The 25,177-nt window shown below is 33.1% G+C and overlaps 1 protein-coding gene across 1 annotated transcript in view; it reads left to right on the top strand.

The window, feature by feature from the left end:
* LOC147069998 (uncharacterized) overlaps window positions 1–25,177 on the top strand; it is a 162,421-nt gene that overhangs the window by 13,116 nt on the left and 124,128 nt on the right. The window lies entirely within an intron of this gene.

Raw genomic sequence — 25,177 nt, 5'->3', positions numbered from 1 at the left:
AATCATACCTAGTATTCAATGTCATAGTTCAACTTTAAATGAAAAAACAGAAACTCTAGGTAAGCATGTGTGCCCTTACATAGTGGTCAATGCATGTGGGCGCCAATCCCGAGAGAATGGTGTTTTTAAATGATGTACATATGTTCAATAAAAAGAATGCTATATTTTTACATCTTGTGAATTATTCGTTTGAATAGAAAATATTTAGGTAAGTATTTACTATTTAGTAATAGAAGAGAAACAATCGCACACAGCCAGGCTTTGAGAAAATCACATAAATATATTGTGACCTCACCGAGGATCGAACTCGGGGCCGCCATGGTGTCTGTCTATTTGTTATAACTAAAAAACTATTCAACAAATACTGGTGTAACTTAAACAGCTTATAGACTACATTGTTTGTTCGCGAATTTCTCAAAAGAATCCGATGTTATAAAATTCGAAAATAACACACTCGCAATAAGTCGTTAAGAATGGTAAAAGTGCTTAAATAGCAGCGGTGGATTGATGGCGTGAGGCATGGGTAGAGAGGTTGGCGACTAGATTCAACTGCTGTATATATTTCAATTCTAAATAAATCAAATTCGACTATTTCTTTGTTTTATGTACCTACTTACCTATCGCCCCAACCATGCCAAAGTCACCAATGTGTAAAATAACACTACATTTTTGGGTGTTCATTATATTATACTAGGATTATTATGAGCCTAACAATTTATTGATTTAAGTATATAACAATATGAAGCGCCTAGTTTCAAAAGCCCCTAAAACGATTTTAGGCAGTTCTGAGAAAAATGAAAAAAACTATTTTAGGTAGTTTTGAGAAAAATGAGAGAAAATCATATCTATTAAATCTGTGAACTTTATGTATTTATTTTTTAATTTGTAACATTCTAATAAGTATTTTGGCTTTCCATTTTAGTGGTATTTGAAAAGCACACCCAACCATTTTAGCAGGCTTTGAAATTTACCCTAATTTTTGATCATACGTAATGACGGTTTTTGACGTCTTTTAATGTTCAATATTTGGCCATCATATAGGTAACAAAAATATCCATCTAATTACATATCTAACTCAAAAATTTTCAAAAACCGTTTTAGGGGCTTTTGAAACTAGGCGCTTCATATTACGTATTTTGGGTCTTGTTGTCTATTATATTATATTATCTTTAGCACGTCGAAAAACAGCATTGTTTATTTTTTGCACGAATGTGCCACATTAATGCCTTTGGCTAATTTATATTTCGTATTTAGGTGCGCTGTTTAGTGAAAAGTAGTGTCATTATGTCGCCCGTTTCAAGAGCCAGTAGCACTTCTGGTCTTTGGCATATTAAAATTATTTCTAGCATTTCCATGCACTTAAGTCAAATTAGCCAAAATGTCACATTCGTGCCTTTGGCTCCATTGGGACGATAATATTATCTGTGTACAGGATACTTTGGTATTTGACACAGACGAAGTTGCTTGCAATCGCTAATGATAAATATCACTCGTCATTCTAAACTATAAGCATGACTGAGCTCTATATATTAGTAATATTTAGTAAACCTTTTTACAGTAATAAAGTTAAATATTCATATTGTGGTATTACTAACTATTTTAATATGCATGTGGGCTACTTTTATTATTCTAGGCGTCTCATTGAGTCAAGAACTACGTCATAGTATGTTACCAATAATAATTACGCAATGATTCTGAATAACTGCAGAAATTTCTGCATTTTCATAGTATTTACAGTGGTTCTCAACAGAAATTTTCTTGTTGAAAATTCATTATATTCCATTATTTCAATTTTCAATAAAAAATATTTTTTAATCCCTTTAGATCATCAGATATTAAATTAATTTAATAAATATCTTTCAGAATATAATGGCAATACAAATAAAATTACAATAATTCTATTAAAAATACATCATTTTGAAAAACTTCATATTAAAAAAAAACCCGTAGAATAAAATGTAGGCATTGTGGTACTCTACTTTCCAATCTTTTACTGCCCGGAAAGTCACATTATTCTTTCAGAGATCAGTCTATTAGTTGTGTCATCATTAGATGTACTTCAATCCGCCAAAGTAAAGCGACCAGCTTTGTGATTAATTTGATTAACTGTCAAGTTTTCTAGATTGAATTTCGTGGGTCACTTCTGCTCATAAAACATTTTTGCCTACTATCACGAGGGATGGTTTCGAATCCTGGCGTCCTAAAGAAATTAAATTTATGTGCGCCTGTCAATTATTACCCACGAGGTAGCAGCCATGACCTAATCTGGGTCAGAACTGTTTCCTCGAGTCAAGCCTATCAAACACCATTAGCGAGGGGTGAATGAATCTAGAAATTTTCAATGATGTACTTTGAATTTTGTTTTTGAAACTTTATTTTATTGTGTAAAATTGTTTATGTTTTTTTATTATTATAATTTTTTTCTTCTTCGTGGGAGTAATATTTGTTATAATGTAAATATCATGCTGTGGACGTCCTAAATTTTGATTTGTTATTGCCACAATGTTTTGTTTGGTACAGTTCGGTTATGAGGAATACAGCGGAAAACACATTTTGAAAATACCCGATTTACTGGATTATTTATTAGTTTGGGTTAGTTTAGGTTAGGTAAGGTTGGGTTAGGTTAGGTTTGGTTAGGTTAATCTAACAAATAATCCAGTATATCGAGTATTTTCAAAATGTGTTTTCCGCTGTATTCCTCATAACCGAACTGTACCTTTTGTTTTTTAAATATATAAATAGGTAATAATATAATGGTGTCTACCTAAATGGGTAATTTTCCCGTGCGCGCGGTGGCCCCCATTTGCAAACCGCTGCTCTTCGATCAACAACATGGAGGTGCTTAGTATGCGGAAAGCCTAGAAACAATAATAATGAAAGTGAAACTATATCACGGCGCCTGAGTTGGTTACATCACCGTGCACGCGAGGCAATAGGCGAACCGCGTAGCGACTCAAATGTTAATTTTCGTTACACTTGCTTACCTCTGTCAATATGCTTCCGTTTTTTCTATGTCAATCGGATGTAACGTCGCAATACTAGTCACCCAGTCTCATCATCATCAGGATCTCATCCACCACCTGATTAAGGCCTCGTCTTACTATCTTCACTCTTTTCTTTCGATCGAAACACATGAATAGTGTGTCCTCACCGGGATTGAACCCAGAACTCTCGGGTGTAAGGCCAGTGCCTTACGCACTGCACCACAAGAGCCCCCCTTCACGTAACTTTGCAATTTGGAAAAGATTTTTTAAATCATTTGATGAAATTAGCCAATCAGTCGCCTGGCATTTACTAATACACTAATACGTGGAGGATACTATACTTCTACTAAACTTGTATATTTCATTTTTATTATATTAGATTTTTTGTAATGGTTATAATATATTTTTGTAATGGTTATAAAGTGTTTTCAAAATTATGTATGTTCAATAATTGGAATGTTACATACTTAAATCTTGTGAATTATTCCTTGAATAAAAAATAGTTAATTAAAAAATATTAGCAAGTTCAAGTAAGTTACAACAAAAAATCTTGGAGTGATCCGTGACGTCGGTTAGTAATTAAAGTAATAGGTACCTACTTTGATTTAAAATACAAAAGCCTATCGCCATTTGGAAAGCGCTTTGGTGAGTATTAAATGACATTAGTTAAAATTTGTCGCAATTAAGTATGGCTCATTTAGCATTGTGTTCAATGTGCATGGGCGCGATACCCGAGAGATGCAGATTCGATTTCAGCCGGTGTCTTACATTTTTCGAAAAAGATTTTATCCATTGGCTATATTTTCCCGTGAGTGTTTTCAGAAATGATGTTTTGTTCACATTATCGAATAACTCATAACATTTTATTTGCGTTCATGGGAAAGTTTTTGAATATATGAAAATATATTGAAATCACTATTCCAATTTATTCATGATATTAGCAATATTAACAAAATGCCCGTACACAAATGAAATGTGATAAGTGTGCGGCCGTGAAAGTGTACTAACAAAGTAGAAAGTCGTGCTTGAAAATGACGTAAGCGATTAAGTTTCGACGCACTGTGGGACGAGTGCCGCGGCTCACGATCCATTATTTTCAACATCCGTCACACGATTATTATTACAATTGTAATTTATATTCTGGACCGCCAACTATCCATCCTGTGACCTTGGCTTTTGTCATTAATGCATTTGCTTTAAAAAAAATTCTAATCTGCAGTCTGTATTAAAATCATTATATTTTATTAATCGTTTTAAATACGTCACAAGTGTAAATACTATAAAATAAACAATACAGATTGGCCTACTTATAGAACATCATTATCATCAGTCAAGGTCGATCTATTGCAGGATGAAGGCCTCTCTTACATCCCTCAACTCTTCTAAAACCCTAGTTTTTCGTTGCCAAATACTTTCAATGATCCTGGGTATACCTGTATGACTACACCTGTCCAGCGGTTATTCTCTCACCGACCGATAGCGATAGCGACCACTAAATTAGATTACGTACACTTATCAGCGCTCTTATCTATTCATTTATTTTGTGGTTTTTCAGCGATAGGCGCAACATGCATCTGTACATAGCGTCTTTCGCTACTTTTAATTTATCAAGCAAGGCCAACTTTGAGGCATTTGAAAAATTTGTTGCAACATATGGAGGACGGATTCTTCCTTAAATTCATCACTTTCAATTCCTCTTTCGGCAGAGTTTCAGTACACGGGTACAGAGGACACTTAATGTCATTAAAAATAAATTACAGCAGAGCAAGTCAAGAGTTTTTTTTTTTTTTTTCTAAACTCTTTCTTTAACCACCAAGGTGCATGGTTACTACATCAGTCCCGTGCAGCTTTATTTCGAGACAAGGAAGTGTGGCACTACAATCTTTTCATATTAACACGTTTATAGCGTCATGGAAGGCGGCCGTGCACAAATCGCGGCTGTAGCGGGTGGAGATGGGGTAACTCAAATCATTGTTGGATTTATTTTACATTACATGTTTCACGTACACAAGTAAACACATGTACCATACATCTCACGCACGTCTTCTTGCAGTCCCTTTTGACTACATTATTCTAATACTTGTATACATTCCATGGCAGTTCCGTTCGATTCTGCGAACATTAGAATTAAATTAGAGTATTCTGTAGGGACCAAATGCAGATGCTCAACGCGTGCATAATATAATGATGAGTTGTGGCATCTGATAAAAGCTCAACGTTCTCCACTTTTGATTTTGAGAATCGATGTCTCCGCCAATATCACAAACCTAGGGGCGGCAGGTTATATGAAAGTATGGTGAAGCAAGCTAGTATGGCAAAAAAGTATGGTGGGGCGGACTGGTAATCAATTTGTGGCAAAATTTGAACCTTAACATTATATTATATGGGTACGTTACAATGACCAAAGTAAATCCTCTGTGATGCCCTGATTTTTTTTATCGCGTCGCTATTTCTCGTAAGTTATCGGCTATTGTTGGCCTGCTTCATTCAGCTGTATGAGAAAGTCGATTCGTTTCCCCTCTTTTAATTTAATACCTCGATGTCACAAACAGTGGAATCTGTGAGGACTTATGTATGTATGAATTATGAATGTATCACGGATTTCGGATTCGTAACCGATCCTGCGTCACTCTACAAGTCTACAGTATTGCTACAATAACAATATAAAACACATTATTATCAAAATCTCCATCATTGCACGTACCAAATTGTTAACATCAAAAAATAAATGATGTAAGTACTCTTAATTAATATAAAAAATAATAAATAAACAATAACAACATTCCTAGCGGATTTTTAATATGAATACAACTTTTTAAAAGTTATTTAGTATTTAAAAATGCAGTTGGATAGGTATCGAAAGTCAACATTATCTTGAAAAGAAATACAGTATCGTATCCATCCTGTACACAATGATGTCTCTTTATATGACCCTAATCATATAAAAAGACGCCACTTTTGTTTCTGATGTCATTGGTTGTATGTATACACCTAATATGGTATGGAGAAGGTTTTAAAATTAAATACGATTTTAAACATGCGTTATATCTGTAACACCCACGGTGGCTGCGCGGCTTAAGCGTTGGACTATAACGCCGTGGCTCCCAGGTTCGAATCCTGGGTCTGTAAAGTACACATATTGTTTTTCAATTCGTGTATGAGTCGGGGTATGGACCTAATAGGTTGAGCAAGCGGCTGACATCCATTTCTCGTAAAAACAAAATCTGTCAATACAAACTTCTACTCTGTAGACACCCATATTATGATCCTATTAGGATCGGACATGGTCGGAATGAATGGAATACTTGTATTTATTATTGTATGAGTATTTTTTGCGTAGATATTTAAATAGTTTGGCATAAAAATTCGATAGATGTAGGTTTTGACACTAATATGCGATGAAGATCTGACATGTCAAGAAGTAGATACTGTAAGTATATACTTCGATTTTAGCGCGTGACATACTGAAGCAAGTACGCAATATCCCTTGCAACACGTGGTGGTATTGTATCTATCCCATCACAGCATTTATAATACTATGCTAATCTTTGCTATCTAATGCACGATCATAAGAATCATATAATATAAACATTTATGACTCACTGTTTATATGAAATGTAGAAAAATTTCCCAGATTAATTATAGAGCTATAGAACACTGTTTATCTGAGATTCTAAGGCGTCGTGTAAATTCCACGATGCATCAAATATTGGGAAATACACCATTGCCAACGTGCGGATTCTTATAATTATGATAATAAGAATATCATTGTCTTGTTGCTACACGAATCTTGGAATTTTTCGTGATCATCCTTCGGACATTACCGATGATTTTCGCATAGTTTCTACGATTTTTTTGTTGTTGACTGTGACTCTGAGATCACTCCGGCGATTTTTTAAAACAGGGGTCAGGCAGGTGTCTGTAATCTTATAAATAATGAATAACATATTATCATCATATTGGCTATAGTTATACAGTAGACTCACCATAATTCAATGCTACTCATAGTAGTTGTTTCCCATTACGTATGTGTGGCAATCATTGATATACTACTAGATGAGGAGTTCCCATACAAGTGTCATTTTAAAAATGTACCACAAAAGAAGATATTATTATTACGAATATCGTCTAATAATATTACCTTGTAGGTATAATGCGTTAAGACCATTAACATGGATTTCCGAATTTCACCCGTATTGCCCTGGCTGTAAAGCTTAATTTGCGTTCGTGGAATAGTGACCCTAAGGGTGCTGCAGCCCAAAGCTTGCAAGCTACCAAAAATTCATATCTGAGCGGACAGAGCAAGTCGTCATGCGCTGACAATTAGTTAGAGTAAGATGCAAGCTAGATCGGGCTTACTCATAATTATTGCCAGGTCGTTTTAACCGGTTAAGTGCCCAGAGCGTCTTTGCACGCCTTAATTACACCGATTCTTACGTTAATTACTATCAATTAACTAATTGCGGCATAGAAAGGATTAAGAGATAAATATTAAGTGAGCTTATATCGGGTTAAGTCCGCTGATATTAAAACAGTAAGTTTTAACACTGGGCGAGTCGCTGAAAATCAGGCGTCATTTTAAGAAGTATATGATTCATCCAGTAGTATATCAATGGTGGCAATCGATTCATTGAAAGTACCGACACCTTACTATTTTTCACAATTTCTGACAAGATTTTTTGAATCATTTCAACATCTAAACCAATCCGTCCCGCACCACAATCGGTCTTAATTGAGCATATCATAAGGCCCAACGTTTGATGAGAAGCACCAGCTGTTGTTTACGACTGGGAATGTCTCAAGAGCTAATACCCAAGTCACCACGCTCTCAAGTTAGCTTTGAATCGAGTTTACTGAAAGACATAATTTAATAAAAATTGCCATGGGAAAGAAAGGCACGGAGACTTAATATTATGGACAAACAAAAAAACTCGTTAAAAAAAATATTTTTTTAATGCAATATAATTAGCCTTTGTTGCCGTCCGATGGGCCCAACAGCTGGCTGGACCGACTTAAGCATCTCTTTCCTCTTGGACCACATTTTCGAACATTCCCAGATGCTGTGGTTTGCATTTTGTATTTCTCCGCCACATGGACGTGTTGGCCCATGGAATTTGAATCATGTCAATCTGATTTATTGCATAAAGGAGTTTTTCTTCATGTTTTTACAATACGTAATCATCATCACCATTATAACCCAATGTCAGTCATGGCTATTTCTTGAAACGTTTCCACTCCCTTTCGTCTGTTGCATGCTCTCTACACTAAATTATCCTAATGGATATTGTGTCCTCTTTTACAATATCCAATCAGCGCTGTGAATTATTGAATATATTATGTTACTATTTATGTACAGCAGAATAAAATTGCATTTTAAAAAATTCTCGTACGAATGCCAAAGATGTATAACCTCATGTAATAACAATTTGACTCGTGAAGCGTACACTTTGATTTCAACAAAATTAATTTACTGTTTGAATGTGTTTATTTGTCGGACTTCGACAATATTTGCGCATCTTGGAATGTTGCAAAATTATTAATATTTTAAAATAAATTATAGTTTTTTTTTTATTAAATGAAATAGTAAGGTTATCAAACGCTTAGTTTTCCAATAATTATAAATTTTATTACGGTTATTGACAGGAAGTAACTTTGGGTAATATATTAAAAAGATTCAAACAAAAGATATATTACTTATCTACTTTAGCTTTACCACAAAAAAAATCTATTAAAATTAAAACAATCGGTCTAATTACTGGAAGCCAGGCAGGCAATTTTCATGACCGATTGCAGCAAAATTCATGAATTCAAAAATGATAACCTAACCTAACCTAACAAATAATCCAGTATATTGGCTATTTTCAAAAAGCACTTTTTAATTAACTATTTTTTATTCAACGAATAATTCACAAGATTTAAGAATGTAACATTTTCAAATAGTTAATTAAAAATTATTAGCAAGTTCAAGCAAGTTACGACAAAAAATCTTGAAGTGATCCGTGGCGTTTTAGTAATTAAAGTAATATCTACTTCGATTTAAAATACAAAGCCGATCGCCAATGTTGCTCTATTTAGAAAGCGCTTCAGTGAGTATTAAAAGCCAATATTTAAAATTTGTCGTAATTAAGTATGACGCCTTTAGCATTGTGGTCAATGTGCGTGGGCGCGATACCCGAGAGATGCAGGTTCGATTCCTGCGGGTTTCTATTGGTTAATATATTTTCTCAGAAGTGTTTTCAAAATTATGTATGTTTAATCATTAGCACGTTTGTCTCGTGTTATTTTCAAATACAAAAAAAAACTACACATTGCATTTGTTCATGAAAACTGTATTTTTTTACTGTGGTAAGTACTAATTACAATTTATTACATTTAATAGCAATACCCTTACAGCTACTTAATTTTTTAATTAATACACTATCAGAGAGTAATTAATTAATATATATTTTTATTCTTGTTTTTCTGATTAATAATGCTAATTGAAATCAACTTTGTACTCCAAACGACAAACATTCTTTAGTATTAAAGTCAACTTGATTAACTAGTACCATATAAAAAATCAATTCATTTATTTTATATGTCCTTGATGGAGATACAAAAAAAAGTGGCTGCCTAAGTAGTCCAATACGTATGGAACTCACTTTTCGTACGGGGGGCTAATAGATCCATATTTCTTCAAAGATTATATGTTTGTTGATTGTTTTACTGCTAAAAATAAATCACATCCCCCTTTCTACTATTACACGTACATCTCAGTAGCGTAGGGTGGAGGTAGGCTGTTATGATCCGGCATCAATAGTGCACATTAAACTTTGTTAGTCATACACCATCTGTAAATTGTAGTCTTAGTTAAATGAAAACAAATAAGTATGACTGGCAAAGTTTAATGTGCACTATTCATGGCGGATCTTAACAGCCTACTTCCACCCTTCGCCACTGGACTACATCCCTTTGTGACCGTTTGTCTTTTCATGCCATGTTCAATGTATCCAGTACATCGGGCTAACTAGTAAAAAATACCACAAATTGTTTATTTAAGCAACCAGCTACTGTGTCAAGAGCGAGGTCAGTTTTAGAGTTCAAATCCCTCTGGGAAATACGTCCTTAGCCATTCTAGAAGCTCTTTTTTTGCGACAAACAAGATAAGATTTTATAGTGCCAGTTAGCATTATTTTTCAGGAAACGTTTTCTAAGAAAAAGTCTGTCATATTTTTTTTAAATACTCATGAAAAAATAATTTAAACTTTTGAACTCAGACATTAGGTAGTTCGCGAGCGTGGTTTAAATTTAAAATACCCATAGAGGTTTGGTTCTTTTTGCTAACCATAGCATTTTGAATAATTTCATTATACTATATGAAGTCAAGTAAGCTGTAACTGAAACTTGCAATTGATATTATATTTTTATCATTTATGATAACAATCTGAATAATAGAGAAGGTACTTTTAAAGTTTTATACAGGAAACTCAGAAATAATGGGAACTGAATTACATAAAGGTAAGGACTAGCAGGTAAGCAATATCGAGTAAGGAATAATTCGAGATAAACTTAAACACGTGTCAAGAATACGTCATACGTCGAATACTGACAACTGCTCTCGGTTTATGAATTGACGCTTATTTAATATTGGTTTATTACACACACTATAGTGCGTGGTTCATTTTCGTAGCATACTCACACATTTAAAACCCTGCGTCAAAATTTACTGTATCGGTATTTAGCCTATCGGAATTCTATTTATTATCTGTTTTGTGGTTTTATAATATAAAAAGGTACATATCTTATTGTAATTTTAATACTGACGTTATATTCGATTTTAATATAATTCATGAACACAAAATGGTTTAAAAATGTTAAGTAAAATGGAGGCTGTTTACACAAATTCTAATATCTGTTTGAGCTGAGTGGACGAGAATCACTTGTCCGGTACGAAAATCAAATATATATACTTACTTAATATGTTATGAAAAATAAAATAATAAACAGTTTTCATAATAATACAAAATAAATCTAAGTACATAATGAACATCGTCACTGTTATTCAGGTTTTGCGGTTCGCAGCGGATATGGAATGCTTTTATTATTAAATATGTCCGTCAGTTAGGGAAGGTGGAAAAAATTCTTAGAAAGATAAAGCCATCTTGTTTATAATGACGCATATTTTAAACTCTGGATTCCAAGATATGTCAGACAGAAACTGACGATGTCACGTTTTAAACTTAATCAGATAATATAAGAGTTTTATAATGTTTCATTTCTGTAATGAAATTATTATTAAATAGCAATAACTACATGTGTACAATGTATTATAGTGCATACCTATTTACCCCTAGAAAACTTTTGCTTTTACCTTTTCTTACCTAGGTGGTTTTGCTGTGAAACCACCTTTTATAAGTTTTGATTTTGATATGATTATAATCTGATTTTGGGGAGCCAAAACTATGTATTAAAAAAAAAAGATACAACATTAGATTTATATATATGGGTGGTTCACAATAATTATGGATCAAGTCCATCAAAATGGAACCTGAGATATTTGGTCCTAAAGTTAAAACTCCTTTTGTAAAATTCAGGAATGTTTTCACTGTATATATTTACCATGTTTTGATAATACATGGATCAATTTAAATAAATAGTAAAAACATAAAGTATATTCAGGCTTTATTAATATTAGCAAATTAATGTTGGCAAATACCTCTTTATACTGCTGAAGGAACTGTCAAAATGGACATGATTCACATTCAAGTTGATGTCTTATCAATACTAATATTGCCATTTATGCGGAAAATTGTAAAGTTACGATTGTGATATTAACACACAATATAGAAATCTGACGAACGAAAAACGAATTTTATGAAAATTGGACTTGATCCATAATTATTGTGTTTTTATTTAATAAAACGCATTTTTTTTGTAGTACTTATTCCATTTTTAATCAATAGATTAGGACCGGTTTCATCCGCCTCAGCTCAGTTGAAAATGTCCTTCTGACCGGTCCTAATCTATTGATTAAAAGTGGAATAAGTACCACAAAAGAAATTGTGTTTTATTAAATAAAAACAACAATACAATGCAGTTCCACCATGAATTGACAGTTAACAAAATAAAAGAAACCATCCATATATTATTATACCTTCGTCAAACGTTTTAAATATATGGTAAGCCGTTTTAAATTTTCTTTTATTTGAAGATCTTATTTCTTAAACTGAAAAGGGTTTAATAAAAAGTCATGCATTTTTACACTGTTATTTAGCATATATTATAATAGAAAAAAACACATAATCTTTGACGCAAAAATATAATAGTAGAAAAAACACCTTACCTGATAATTTAACATAACAACAATTGTTTTACCCTACTTTTATGTGATTTTTTAGTAAGTAAGTATAAATAACTGTAAGAATGTATTTTTTTAAATCGGTTGAGAATATCTTGCTCTGCTTAGTAGACGAAGCTTGTTTTTTCTCAGTTTATAAGATTTTTTTAAATGTTTAAACCCTTGTTATGAAAAATATCTATTATACAATTTCCATTAAAGATATTTATTACCTTTGGTGATTCTGCGTTACATATTGTATGCGTGGTACTAAAAAAATAAATACATGGCTTAGATAAGTATTATTCAATCAAACAACAAAACTACTTTGTCCTCGATTTCGCTTGATACAGTAACAGCTGTTTAAAAAGTACACTACTTATCCGAGAGACAGAATTGTACCAGTTATAATAATGGCTATTATAACACCATAGTCTAATAAAAAAAATGTAAAAAACCCCTTAAAGTTAAATAACGTCAAAATAAAACTGACCGGAACCGATTTCGTTGCTATGACAATCAACATGTGGCTCAAAGAGACAAGTGTTTTTTTAAAATCCGATGTCAAACATTGTCAAGAATCTTAATATAAATTTTAATAATAATTGTAACTTAAGAATAGCGCCATTTCCATCTGTCCATGCGCTTTGCCAGTCTTGTTCTTATGTTTTCAGTAACGGAAATCCTTACCACGCCCTGTACCTATTTTTAGATAACTGCATTTTTTCACACGACAGACGAACGTTTTTGTTTTTAAACATTCAAGAGAACACAAAGCTCGCGCGGATTTCAAATAGACCACAACCTTTTTGCGGCACACTTGGATAGGCGGCATATTTCTTTATAATACTGCAAAAATTCATAATATAACCACAGAAGTCGATGTCCAGTAAATACGCTACATTTTGATCCAGGGTTTTGAATGTGTGAGTGTCCTACAAAAATGAAACACTGATTATAATGTTTGAGGCTTTCACGGTTGTTTTTTATCGAAGTATACTTTTGGGTTTCCACCGTGTGTCTTTCTTCCTTCTTTACTCGACGTTTCGAGCTCGTTGCAGAGTTCATTATCAAGAGATGATATTTTTTATGATGAAGATGTAGTGTAGGTATATGAATGTGAACGTTCCTCTAAGAATGTCAAAAGGAATCCGATTAAACATAACAACGTATCATACGTAGTCTCAGACCTAGATTGAGACTGCTTTGTTAATAACTTTGACAATCGCTGAAGATCGGCATCTCAGGAGGCTGCAAGTGAAATTGGACGGTAAACAAATTTGAAAGTAAAAGTTTGTTATGCCTCTGCGAGAGTCCAATAAATTATTATTTGTCCTTTCTCCTCGCAGTCTTGAGATTGTACTCGGTTTTTACCGACAAAACGTGGACTCAGACGTCATACAGGGATATTATGAAATTGTTACTTACAACAAAAAAACTTTTATAAATAAAGTAGGTAACACATTTTCAAACTATTAGTCTTTACATATCGAAAGGTTAGTGCATGGACATTGCATATTAACTAGTGTGTGTTCGAGACGTGATATTATTTATTGAAACAATATATTTTGAAATAGGTACTGTGTTTGAACGTTCAATGTGTTTATACCATATATATGCATGATGCAGACAGCCTTTGTATATTTAACATAATAGCACTTCAAATATATAAGTCGAACCCGCGTCTACTGGATTATGTGCTTTACCAATTCAGTCACGTGTGTTATATCTAACTACGACGTAAGTAATTAGTATTAAGTATATTTTTACATCTTGATGATGTTAACAAATTGAGTTATTTTTGACAATCGATTTTTTTATAATATAATTATTTACCAACGCTTAATGAAATTTTACAGTTAAATAAGGAATCAACCTTAACAATCCTGTATAACAGTGGTTCCCAAAGTTGACTGGGCTCCGACCCATCTAATAAAAATTTCCAATCTTGGGACCCACCTCTTAGCTGTCTTAGAGAAAAGAGGGCATAATAGTAATGCTCAGATTCCCTAGTGGCGAGTCGTGGAACTACTTAATGCTGTCTTCTCTAATTGTTCTCTGTTCTAATTGAAATTGTATTGCCAATATGAATGAAAGACTGTTGAAATAAGAAACACAACTTAAATAAAAAAAAATATTACTTAAATACCTACACCTGCAAGGTTTTTTTACAAAGTTATTTCAATGGGAAATATCAAATTTATCACTTCCTATTTTTTTAAATTCATGTATACAGTGGCGAGGGCCCACTCAATATTCACTCGTGACCTACTGGTGGGTCGCGACCCATAGTTTGGGAAACCATGCTGTATAGAATAAAACCAATACTTAAGAGCGTACACAAGTGAAACGGCAAATAATTTTCAACTGTATGTCGAACAAAATTACGGCCGCCTTGCCATTCGGAAAGCGATAGTCGAGGTGTCTGCACGTCGATTCGTTTTGTCATGGTGTCAGATGAAAATATTCTTAAATCGTGTAAAGATGACTAAAAAACTTTACGTATGTACTTAAAAAAGAAAACATGTCAATGAATGTACTATTATTATTACGAATATAATAATAAACATAACATAAAAAGGACACATGTTGAACTTTTATGACAAATTATATTTCGTTCGGCTTGCGTCATTTGCACCCGCGACCCGCAATCCGCGCATCGCCTAACCACGATTTTTTTAGACTCAGCTGAGGTATAAGCTTTAATGGGCCATCCACATAATTTTATGCTCTACAGGAGATTTTACTTATAAGGCAAGCGCCTGACGCACTGCACCACGAGAGCTGCTTTCTGCGGGAAGTTTGATATAATGTGATAATTTATGACTGATTTAAGGATAAACATTAAAAAAAACTGTTTTTCAACGTTTAGGGGAGGGTGTCAAACATATGACGTAATATAAGTAGGGGGCCAAAGGTTACGTGACGTTAAAAAATAGACAAAATTGTTAAATTTAAAAAAATATATTTTAATTTATACTATATCATAATATTATAAGAAAATTAATTCAAAATAATTTCTGATATCAATAAATGACTCATATACCTTAGAATTAACCAAAACTGTATTTCAAAACCATTATAAATTTATCAGTTGTAAAATAATATACCTAGCCGTTGTAATACTGCTTTAAATTGTGTTCACTGTACCTACTGTGTTTATATAGATATAGTTTTTAGAACTGTCAATATATACCGCACAAAAATGCAAGTGGAAATAAAAACTTATTTCATCCTGTTTGTGTCTAATTTTCCGCATGGCATATAAAATTTTTGCGGTCATCGTGTACTCGATATTATATTTAGATTGACCGGTTGGTATTAATAAAAGTTGTCTGCCGCAATGGAGGCGAACAAAGCTTTCCTGTTATAACAGTCGACAACGAAATAGATACTTAGGATACTCTTGCACACAGACACAATGGTGAATAGACAGACGTAATTAATAATCATTGATAGAAAGTGAAAACGCGTTGTTAACAATTAACAATATCCAATGAATGACAGTGATTCAATACTAAACAACTATTTAAACTCACCTTTAACTGGTAAAATAAAATGTGGTTTTTTTTCAAACTTATATAAGAATATATACTTTCTTTCTTCATCTCGGCACTCTTAAGGCTATACCTCAGTTGAGACACGGTCTAAAAAGATCGTGGCTAGGCGATGCACGGATTGCGGGTCGCGGGTGCAAATGACGCATACCTGCATATAATTTGTCATATAAATCCAACATACGTCCATTTAATGTTCTGTTTATTGTTCTATTAGTAACAATAATAATATATTCATTGACATGTTTTCTTTTTCAAGTAAATGGGTAACGTTTTTAGTCATCTTTACACGATTTAAGAATTAATACCCCCGTCGCCACACGATACAAATTGACGTGTTTCTAGCTCAACGTTCTCTCTCCGAATGCCAGCGAGTCCAAAATTTCGTCGCGCCTATAGTTGAAAATTATTTGCCGTTTCACTTATGTATCGTCTTAAGCATCAGAGCTCAGTCAAGCGCCATGTCTCACGCCTCTTACGATATCAGACTTGCATAACGTAGATTGTTCTTCCAGCACTGCTTCTTAGTGAGATAGGTTTGGAAACGATGACAGAATCTACAAAAAACATAATTTTTTATTTAATTTGTATTTTAACTCATAATTAACGATACAATATATCAAAACAAACCATTTTGTATTGAATTTTCGTAGTAATTAATTATGAAAATTAAACACTAAATCTATTGTTTTAACTTATTTATTTAAATAGCTTTACAAAATACTTTATTATACATTATCATACTTATCCATTATTTAGATTATTTTTATGGGATTCTATTAACCTTAGTTCATGTTAGCTTTGACTCGTTGAGTTTTAATTGATATAGGTACAGTGATGTCCCGTGGGGGTAGGCAGATTGAGCTTCGCTTGGGGTAGCAGTTACTCGAAGGGCGGCAAATCAAGTAAAATCATTTGTAATATATAGAAATAGCTACCTACCTACACTTAGTAATAGCGAAAACATCTTTCCATAAAACAATTCAACTCACTGGTTTTGTCGGGTTCGCGATATCTAGTTTACTTCCGTTACTCTTCGAAGTCCTTGGTGACCAGAAACAACACGTGCAGATTTGCGAATAATATTTTGTTAGTAATGTATACATACAACACATTTATTAGATATTGGACTCATGAAAGGATGATAAAAATAATGTATAAAAAATGTGGCAGCATTTTCGCGCTACCCAGGGGTGGCATTTTATCTAGGGACGTCACTGTATAGGTATTACTCATTTTTGTTCTTGATAGAATATCTCGGCATTCACTGATCACTTTGCACCCCCAAAAATTCTCACATATTCTTTTTTAGTTGCCTTCATTTCACTCCAGTCCACTTCACATCATATATTTCATTCCACTCTTTTCACGTTCACTTTGCCTGTCTATTTTTTTTAAATTGTGAATTGTTTTCACCATTTTTAACGCCAAAATTTCTCTTACTTAAAGTGTGTTTGTGAGTCAAAGGAAATGGACAATATTTCAAATATTCGTGCAATGAATAGGTATTTATATTGATCGAAAAAAAATGTTTAAAAGTATAACACACCATTCAACCCCTTAGACTATAGCTATTTTTTTACGTTATAGTATTTTTATGCGGTCAAAATGCAACCATTAGGTAAAGATATCCATAATTTGAATTATTTTAAAGAAACACTGGGTCACTTGATATTAAAATATATAATAATATACAAATAAATTATCACGAACATGTATCAACTTACCTATGAAACGTAATACCATCTTCTTGCTTATCAGTATGGCTACCACATTTTAATACAACACACAGAACCATCTTTTCTACTTAATTAACTAAAAATATTTACCACTGACTTTATGTTTAACACAAAAATATCAATTTTAGCAACACGCGCTCGCAGGTTATCAACGCTTAGTTAAGCAACAGACTAAGATTTGGTGGCGACACCATAGCAAATCATCTCACACATCTGCAAACTTTTTATCTTACTCCAGCGCGTGTCGTAGAGATTATAAGGGTTCCGAATACTTTCTCACTCACACTTATGGATCGTTTTTGTTCAGGCCTTGATTCACCCCTTTTTTACTACTATAGGGACATTGTTTCTCTTTTTTTGTGTGTTAGAGTAAAAATGCTCTCTAAAAATGTGAAATTTACATAGTGTACAATCTAATCTCTGTATGAATTGAGTCCACATTTCTTTTTATTTCAATTATGCCTACTTCATTATTAACAAAACTTTAACGATATTTGCATGAATGTTTCGACATTAATTGCAAAGTGGGTAACTCCCAAAGCGATACAATATAATATGTGTTATGTCCGTATTGAATTCGGTACAAAAATAAATAAGAATTTCTCAATCGCTTTCTTTAGCCCAGGGCCATTTTCGCTTTTTCGCGAATAACTTTTACCTGTAATAAATTATTCCAAATTACTGTCAGCAGCAATGATCCTGATTTTGAGATATATGGTATTTCAAAACGTTTATTGAAATATACACGAAGAAATCAACTTCTTTTCTTTATTTAGGAACTATGTACACTCGCTAATTGCAAATATTATAACAACGATTCTGTTATATATTTGCCATGAGTGAGTGTACATCGTGCCTGCAGATGCCAAAGGAAAATTCAAATATAAAAGGACAAAACTAAAATCACTTAATATATTCGTATTTGTTTTTAGTCGAAATCTAATTTATCCTCAGTTATCTTCCTCCAATCTGAATCTATTTCATCTTATCAAAATACTTTATTTGATTAATTTATTTAACAATTGTATAAACATTTATATATGTATAAACAGGTATTTAACATCAATCAAATCAATTTTAGAAATAAACTGAGTTTGAATGAAGTTTGATTTATACCCATGTGTAAGTTGCCGATTCATTTTATTTTTTCACATAAATTAATAAAAATGAGAAAGATTGGAAAAAAATAATGCTTAGCAGTATAAACAAAGTAATTCCACCATGATCTCATACGTTTTACGGCAGTTTCATATTTGGCTGATTAATTAGATTTATGAAGCGGAAAGGCCATAAGTACACCATGATTTGCTTTACTATTTTAAATCTCGCTAACTCATTCATTAAGTCTTTACTATCAGAAACAGCAATCTCATATTATAATCACATTAATATTTATATGACAATATTATTTACTAAATTAAACTTATCAATGTTAATTGTAAATATAATAATTTTATATTAACAATGGAAAAAATGCCAATCCCGGGACCCGGGATTGTCAAACTGCAATCCCGAAATCCCGGGATTAGAATTTTGGCTGGTATTAGATTCCCTAGTTACCATATTAAGTAAGTTTCACAATAGACATATTTTATTTTACCTGCGATATATTCACACGGGCATTGCTTCAATGAGTACCTGATCAATAGATTTTTCACAAAGAATCATAAATATCGACCCCATGATATACATCACAATTTATTATTACTTCTTACAATAAAACTTGTGGGAACATGCCTACTCTATAAACTCTCACAAAAAAATTCTAATTATAATCGGTACTTATACTAAAAGGTATCCCTTATTTATTGATTGGAAAACGATAACCTTGCGATATCGACAATATTATAACATATTACTGTGGGAATCTGGTCAGTTATTGACTTACATTGTATGATCATCATCAGCTGGGGTTAATCCACTCCTGGATGAAAGCCTCCCCAAGCTTCTTCCAACTCTCTCGGTCCTGTGTCGTTCGCTGCCATGTATTTCCGCCGAACTTTATCAGTTCGTCAATCCAGCGGGTTTTAGGGCGACAATGTGGCCGTTTCGTGCCCCTTGTGTACCTACCATTGGATGACGGCATTTGTCCAGCGGCCGTCTTTTTGGCGAGGAAGGTGCCCCGCCCATCTCCATTTCAGCTGTTTGGTAACGTCTATTACATCGCGTACTCCTGTCTGCTTCCTAATCCATTCGTTTCTCTTACGGTTCTTTCGCGTGATGCCCAACATACACCTCTCCATGCCTCGCTCTGCGACTCTTAGCCTTTGGACAACTCGCGTGTTGAGTGTCCACGTCTCGCAGCCATACGTGAGCACGGGCAGCACACATTGGTTGAACACCCTACGCTTAAGACATAATGGTAGGTCATTCTTGAAGATATTATTCAGACGTCTGAAAGCACTCCATCCCAGCTTTGTTCTACTAGCAATTTCAACATGCATGCTTCCGTCTATGGGCACCTGCTGTCCAAGATAGACGTAGCTGCTGACTTGCTCGATTGTATGATATTAAATAATTATATTGGTTCACATCTTATTCATTATCTTACCTAATAATATTTCTTAACAATTTTCTGGGATATCACTTAGTAATTCATTTTCTTTTGGATTCCTAAGTAACATTAATTGTCGACTGTATTTGTCTTCTGATTTCTTTCCATATTATGTATGTAGGTTCGTAATAAATAGTTTTCCTTTTGTCAATCACAAACCAAAGTTATAAAAAGTTTTATGACAATAACCACCGATAATAATATAAATAGATAATTACAAAAAAGTTCTTCTTTGCGGTATTTTCACTTCCTATTTTATTGCGGTAAGATGATTTATACGTGATATTTTATATCATGACAGACTCAATGAAAATACTTTTATTTATAAATTGTTTTAACCATCAATAATAATTATATATGTTATGTTATTTTTAATTTTGAAGAGTGATTAATGATGATTAATAATACCAAGGTAATTGACTTTAACAATATAAAAAAAAAACTAAATTAACTTATAGGCAAAAAAAATATTTTCGCATTGTTAACACTGACAGTGAAACTCTGCCTATTATAGTCGCGCATCGACGTAAAGTTTTTATATAATATATTGCAAAATTATTCATCATAATAATCAATTATCTTTGAAAGTGATAAATTTATATCCGTCAAAGAGTTTGAACTATTTGAAATAAACATTTACATACATAACTTGAAAACAACTCACACAATATTATATCTACTAGAAAAAATAACATTTAAAAAAAAATACGACGTCCAACTGGATTTGAACCCGTATATCGGGTATCGCGCCAATATATGCTTTAGGTAATAAGCTACGGGCCTCCTACTTGATTACGATAATTTAAACAAGTAGGACCTACATAAAATGCTTATCAAATTGCGTTCTTTTTGACTATCGGTTTTTGTGTTTTAGGAATCATTAATTACTAACCGACGCCCGGCTCTCGCCAAATAATTAGTTATAACGTCTACTTGCTGAAAATTTAAAATAAACCAAGATTTGAAAATGTAACATTTATATATTGAACATACATAACTTGAAAACACCTCAGATATACTTTTTTTTTCAAATGCTTGTCCGCTTCTTTATCCATTGGTTTCATTTGTGATTTTATTATACAATATAATGTAATATTTTTGTTACCAAGACCATGGCTGAGCCAGTCCAACCCTATTTTTCTCTAAAAAAATTCTTTGAAGTACCACGGTGCATGGTTTTTACATCAATCCCGTATGGCTCCGTATCGGGATAGAAGAGTGAGCACGTCAAATCTTTTTCTTTCAGACACGTTTTATGCAGTATCCTGTATACACTGGATAGACAGTATTTAGTGGCTTTCCAGGACGCCGTAATCCGGTTGGCTTGAAGAACAGGCAAGCTAGGTTGAAGTTCTTTTCTGGCATCCGCAGCACGTGGCCGAGCCAGGTCCAACGTCGCCTCTTCACTCTCAGCATAATGTGAGGCTGCTTGGTGCGTTCTCTTATCTCCTAGTTACTCCTAAAGTCATCCAGTTCACAACCAGTATCCGTCGTAAACATTTGTTCTCGAAGCTCAGTATATGGTTGCTCTGAGCCTTCGTAAAATACCATGATTCGCTACCGTATAGTACATTATCATCTGAAAAAAATGTTTACATCGCAAACATCATAATATTTCTCATAAAAAAACTAGAATATTACACAGAATTTGCTTGAAAATCAATATAACATTGCCATTTTCTGCCGTATTAAAGAATTGTTAAACACAGTTTTAAAATGATGGCAAAATTTCGTACCCGCATTATTCTTTTAGTTGTATGACTTTATTAGTCGCGAAACTATGAAGTATTTAATCTTTGTTCGTGTTAAAACAATGTTAATAATTTAATTTTTCTTGTGAAATGCTGGTCTTTCAGTGTACTAGATTATTATTTTACATTGTATACTGTAAGCAGTGTAAGCTCTTTCGCGCGTGTCAATGTGCTTGAACTTTAAGTAAACAAAAGCTCGACGAATATATTATTATTTCTGCAAAATCATTAAGGGGGGACATGCTCGGCGTAGGTCAAATGGAGCTTTTATTGCATTTTCAAACCATGATCCTGGACATTCCTTAAACGTTGTAGATAATCTATTTATATAATTTTGAAGCTTTATTATTTTTTATATTTATTTTAAACATTTGATGACTGTATAAAGTATTTTTATTACATAAAATAGTATTCTTTTAAACCTCTCGCTCTAATTTTTTAGAATATAGTTATATTTCGGTACATGAATGTGCAGTGGTGTTAAGATTTTTTACGTTTATTAATTTTTAAACGCATTTATAAAACCATTAGTATAATTAATGACGAGATAATTTTAGTAAAATATTCACGATAAAAAATTATATTGATAATCTTTGTGATCCCAAATTTGACAAGAATTAGACATTTTTAGGCCTAAGTAACATTAAGGGCGGACGTGCTCAGCGTGGGTCAAAATGGAACTTTTTTTCTATTTTCCCAAATTTGACAAGAATTAGGCATTTTATTATTCAAAAAATGAGCAAGATTAATACATTTGCAGATAATTCTAAAGATACTGATTATAAGCTATGTCTTTGACCATTCAAGATTGATAAATATCCTACGAATATTGATTGCTTTATAATAATTATTGACCTAAGAATAAGGTAGTGTTTTTTTGAAATACGCCATTTCTTTTGGCATTCCCCAGTGGTTAAGCTACAACATACGGCCGTAGCCATAAATTGACAAACTATAATTAAAGTAGGGAGTAAAATTATGTTAACGCGCATATTTGAACATGTACCTAACCGATTTTTTTTAAACGGTACATGTTTCAGAAATCATGTTTCAAGAAATCAGTAACAATGAGAGAAATGACAAACCGCTTGAAAAATATATATAACCGGCCGCAAATATGTTTACCACGTACGGACAATAATAATTATTATTTGACATGTAAATAATAAGTTGACGTTAAGAGGTCCGTCCATAGCCGACCGCCGGTGAAATTTCTCATTATGAAATGGGAGAAATTCGCTTTCTTCGTAAATGTATTGGGCAACACTTTTACTGTCATGGACGCTATGTGGTAATGCGGAATTCTTAAATTAATTTATCATTATCATTTGACGCTATCAAATTATAACTTGCAATAATTACAAATTAGACGCATCAATTTAATTGGTTTATATTAATGAAAAACTTCCATCACTTTATTATTTTTAACATTTTAAATGCACAACTGACGTATTATAATAATAATTTTGTGATTGCAGAGAAAAAGTAAAGTAACAGTTACTTGTCAAAATTCTTTAAGAAAAAAAAGAACTTTATCATTTCATCAATCCAGCGGCCTCTAGTTCTACCTTGCGGACGTTTTGTACCTCTTGGATACCACTGTATGACTAAATTTGTCCCAACAATTGTCTCTTCTTTGAGCTATATGTCCAGCCTATCTCCATTTGAGGCTTTTAATGAACTCGCAATCAAATCGCAAACGATTGTCTGCTTCCTTATCCATTCATTCCTTTTTGTCCTTTCGCGTTATGCCCAGCATGCACCTCTTCATACCACGTAGTGCTACTCTAAGTTTCTGGATCACTCTTTTACTTAGGGTCCATGTTTCACACGCATTTGTGATTACGGGATGCACACACTGGTTGAACACTTTGCGCTTTAGGCACAGTGGAAGGTCTCTTTTGAAGACATTATTCAGGCGGTCAAAAGCACTTCAGCCTAGCTTTACTCTGCGAACAATTTCATCAAATATACATCCATCTATAGACACTTGTTGTCCTAGATAGATGTAATTTTTCACCTGTTCGAGCTGAGTGCCATTGATGAAGATCTCTTTTTGTGTGATACGGCGAACTGTTTACGTACAAGTTTCTGGACACGACTGCTGGGACTGTCTCAGCACAACTTTAAAGGGCGCCTAACATGCGATGGTGTAAGAAAGGCATACTTTCATGATAATGAAGGACAGGCTGCATGATTCATTATTACATATTGTGCTGTCAAAAAAGGACACAAGCCTACTTAGCTCATCCCACATATTCTGAATCAACTTCGCTATAGAGTTGATTCAATGCAAATTATATTATACATCCACACTGCATCCGGAAAGGCGGCACTGTTTTAATTTACGAAAACAAATTCAGACAGTAGGCCCATTTACGTCGTGCATTGTGATCAATTACAGTTACTAAAATGCTCTCATGTTTATATAAATAATATTTTTGCAGAGTAATGCAGGCAGCATATGATTTAATCACTAATATTAAGAGTCCACTTGCTATAGAAAAGTATAAAAGTTTATAGGAAATATTATGTCATTATTACTCAATTGTATCTCAATTTAGAAAACGCTTCAGAGAGCCATTTTAGTTAAAATTTGTCGTAATTAAGTATGGTACCTTTAGCATAGTGGTTTATGTGCGTGGGCGCAAATCCCGAGAGATGCAGGTTCGATTCCTGCGGGGGTTTTAATATAGTGTTTTCAAAAATGATGCATATTATTAATCAGTTCACATTAGAATTTTCAATTGATTCATACTTTTTGAGAAATTATAACATTTCGCGACCTATATTTGCCATGGTATAATAATATTATATTGTATAATATGATGATTTTATCTCAACTTACATTTGAAATCACCTTTTTCACATAGATATCCCCCAAACCGACTGATTTTAGCTTTTTTCTTAGCTCGTTTTCTTATTTGTCCGGTACAAATCTTGCTATCGATTTTTAACTAACTTCCCGACTAGCTAGACATTTGAAACTCTTAGAATATATCAAAACACGATGCCAATGCATTTTTTAATACTTTTGGCCATAATTGATTTCAATTTCAATTAATTCTGTTTTGTATGAAAAGTTATTTCGGAAGAAATCCGTAAAAAGTAAAACTATTATTGGTTGCTAAGTGGGTCCTAGCAACTAAATTAATAATATTAATTTATACGTGCGTTACTATGGAAATCAATATGACATGTCAAAATGACATTTTGGTATTATTTCTATCAAATACAAATTTTTTTGATCGTTTAAGCTAGTCAAGTCAAGTTTAT

This window comes from Rhyacophila brunnea, unplaced genomic scaffold, assembly GCF_057557595.1.
Source record: "Rhyacophila brunnea isolate RB1 unplaced genomic scaffold, BYU_Rbru_1.0 scaffold_22, whole genome shotgun sequence".
In the NCBI taxonomy this organism is placed as follows: domain Eukaryota; kingdom Metazoa; phylum Arthropoda; class Insecta; order Trichoptera; family Rhyacophilidae; genus Rhyacophila; species Rhyacophila brunnea.
The sequence above is the reverse complement of the archived record's forward strand: the minus strand, read 5'-3'. Positions and strand labels throughout refer to the sequence as shown.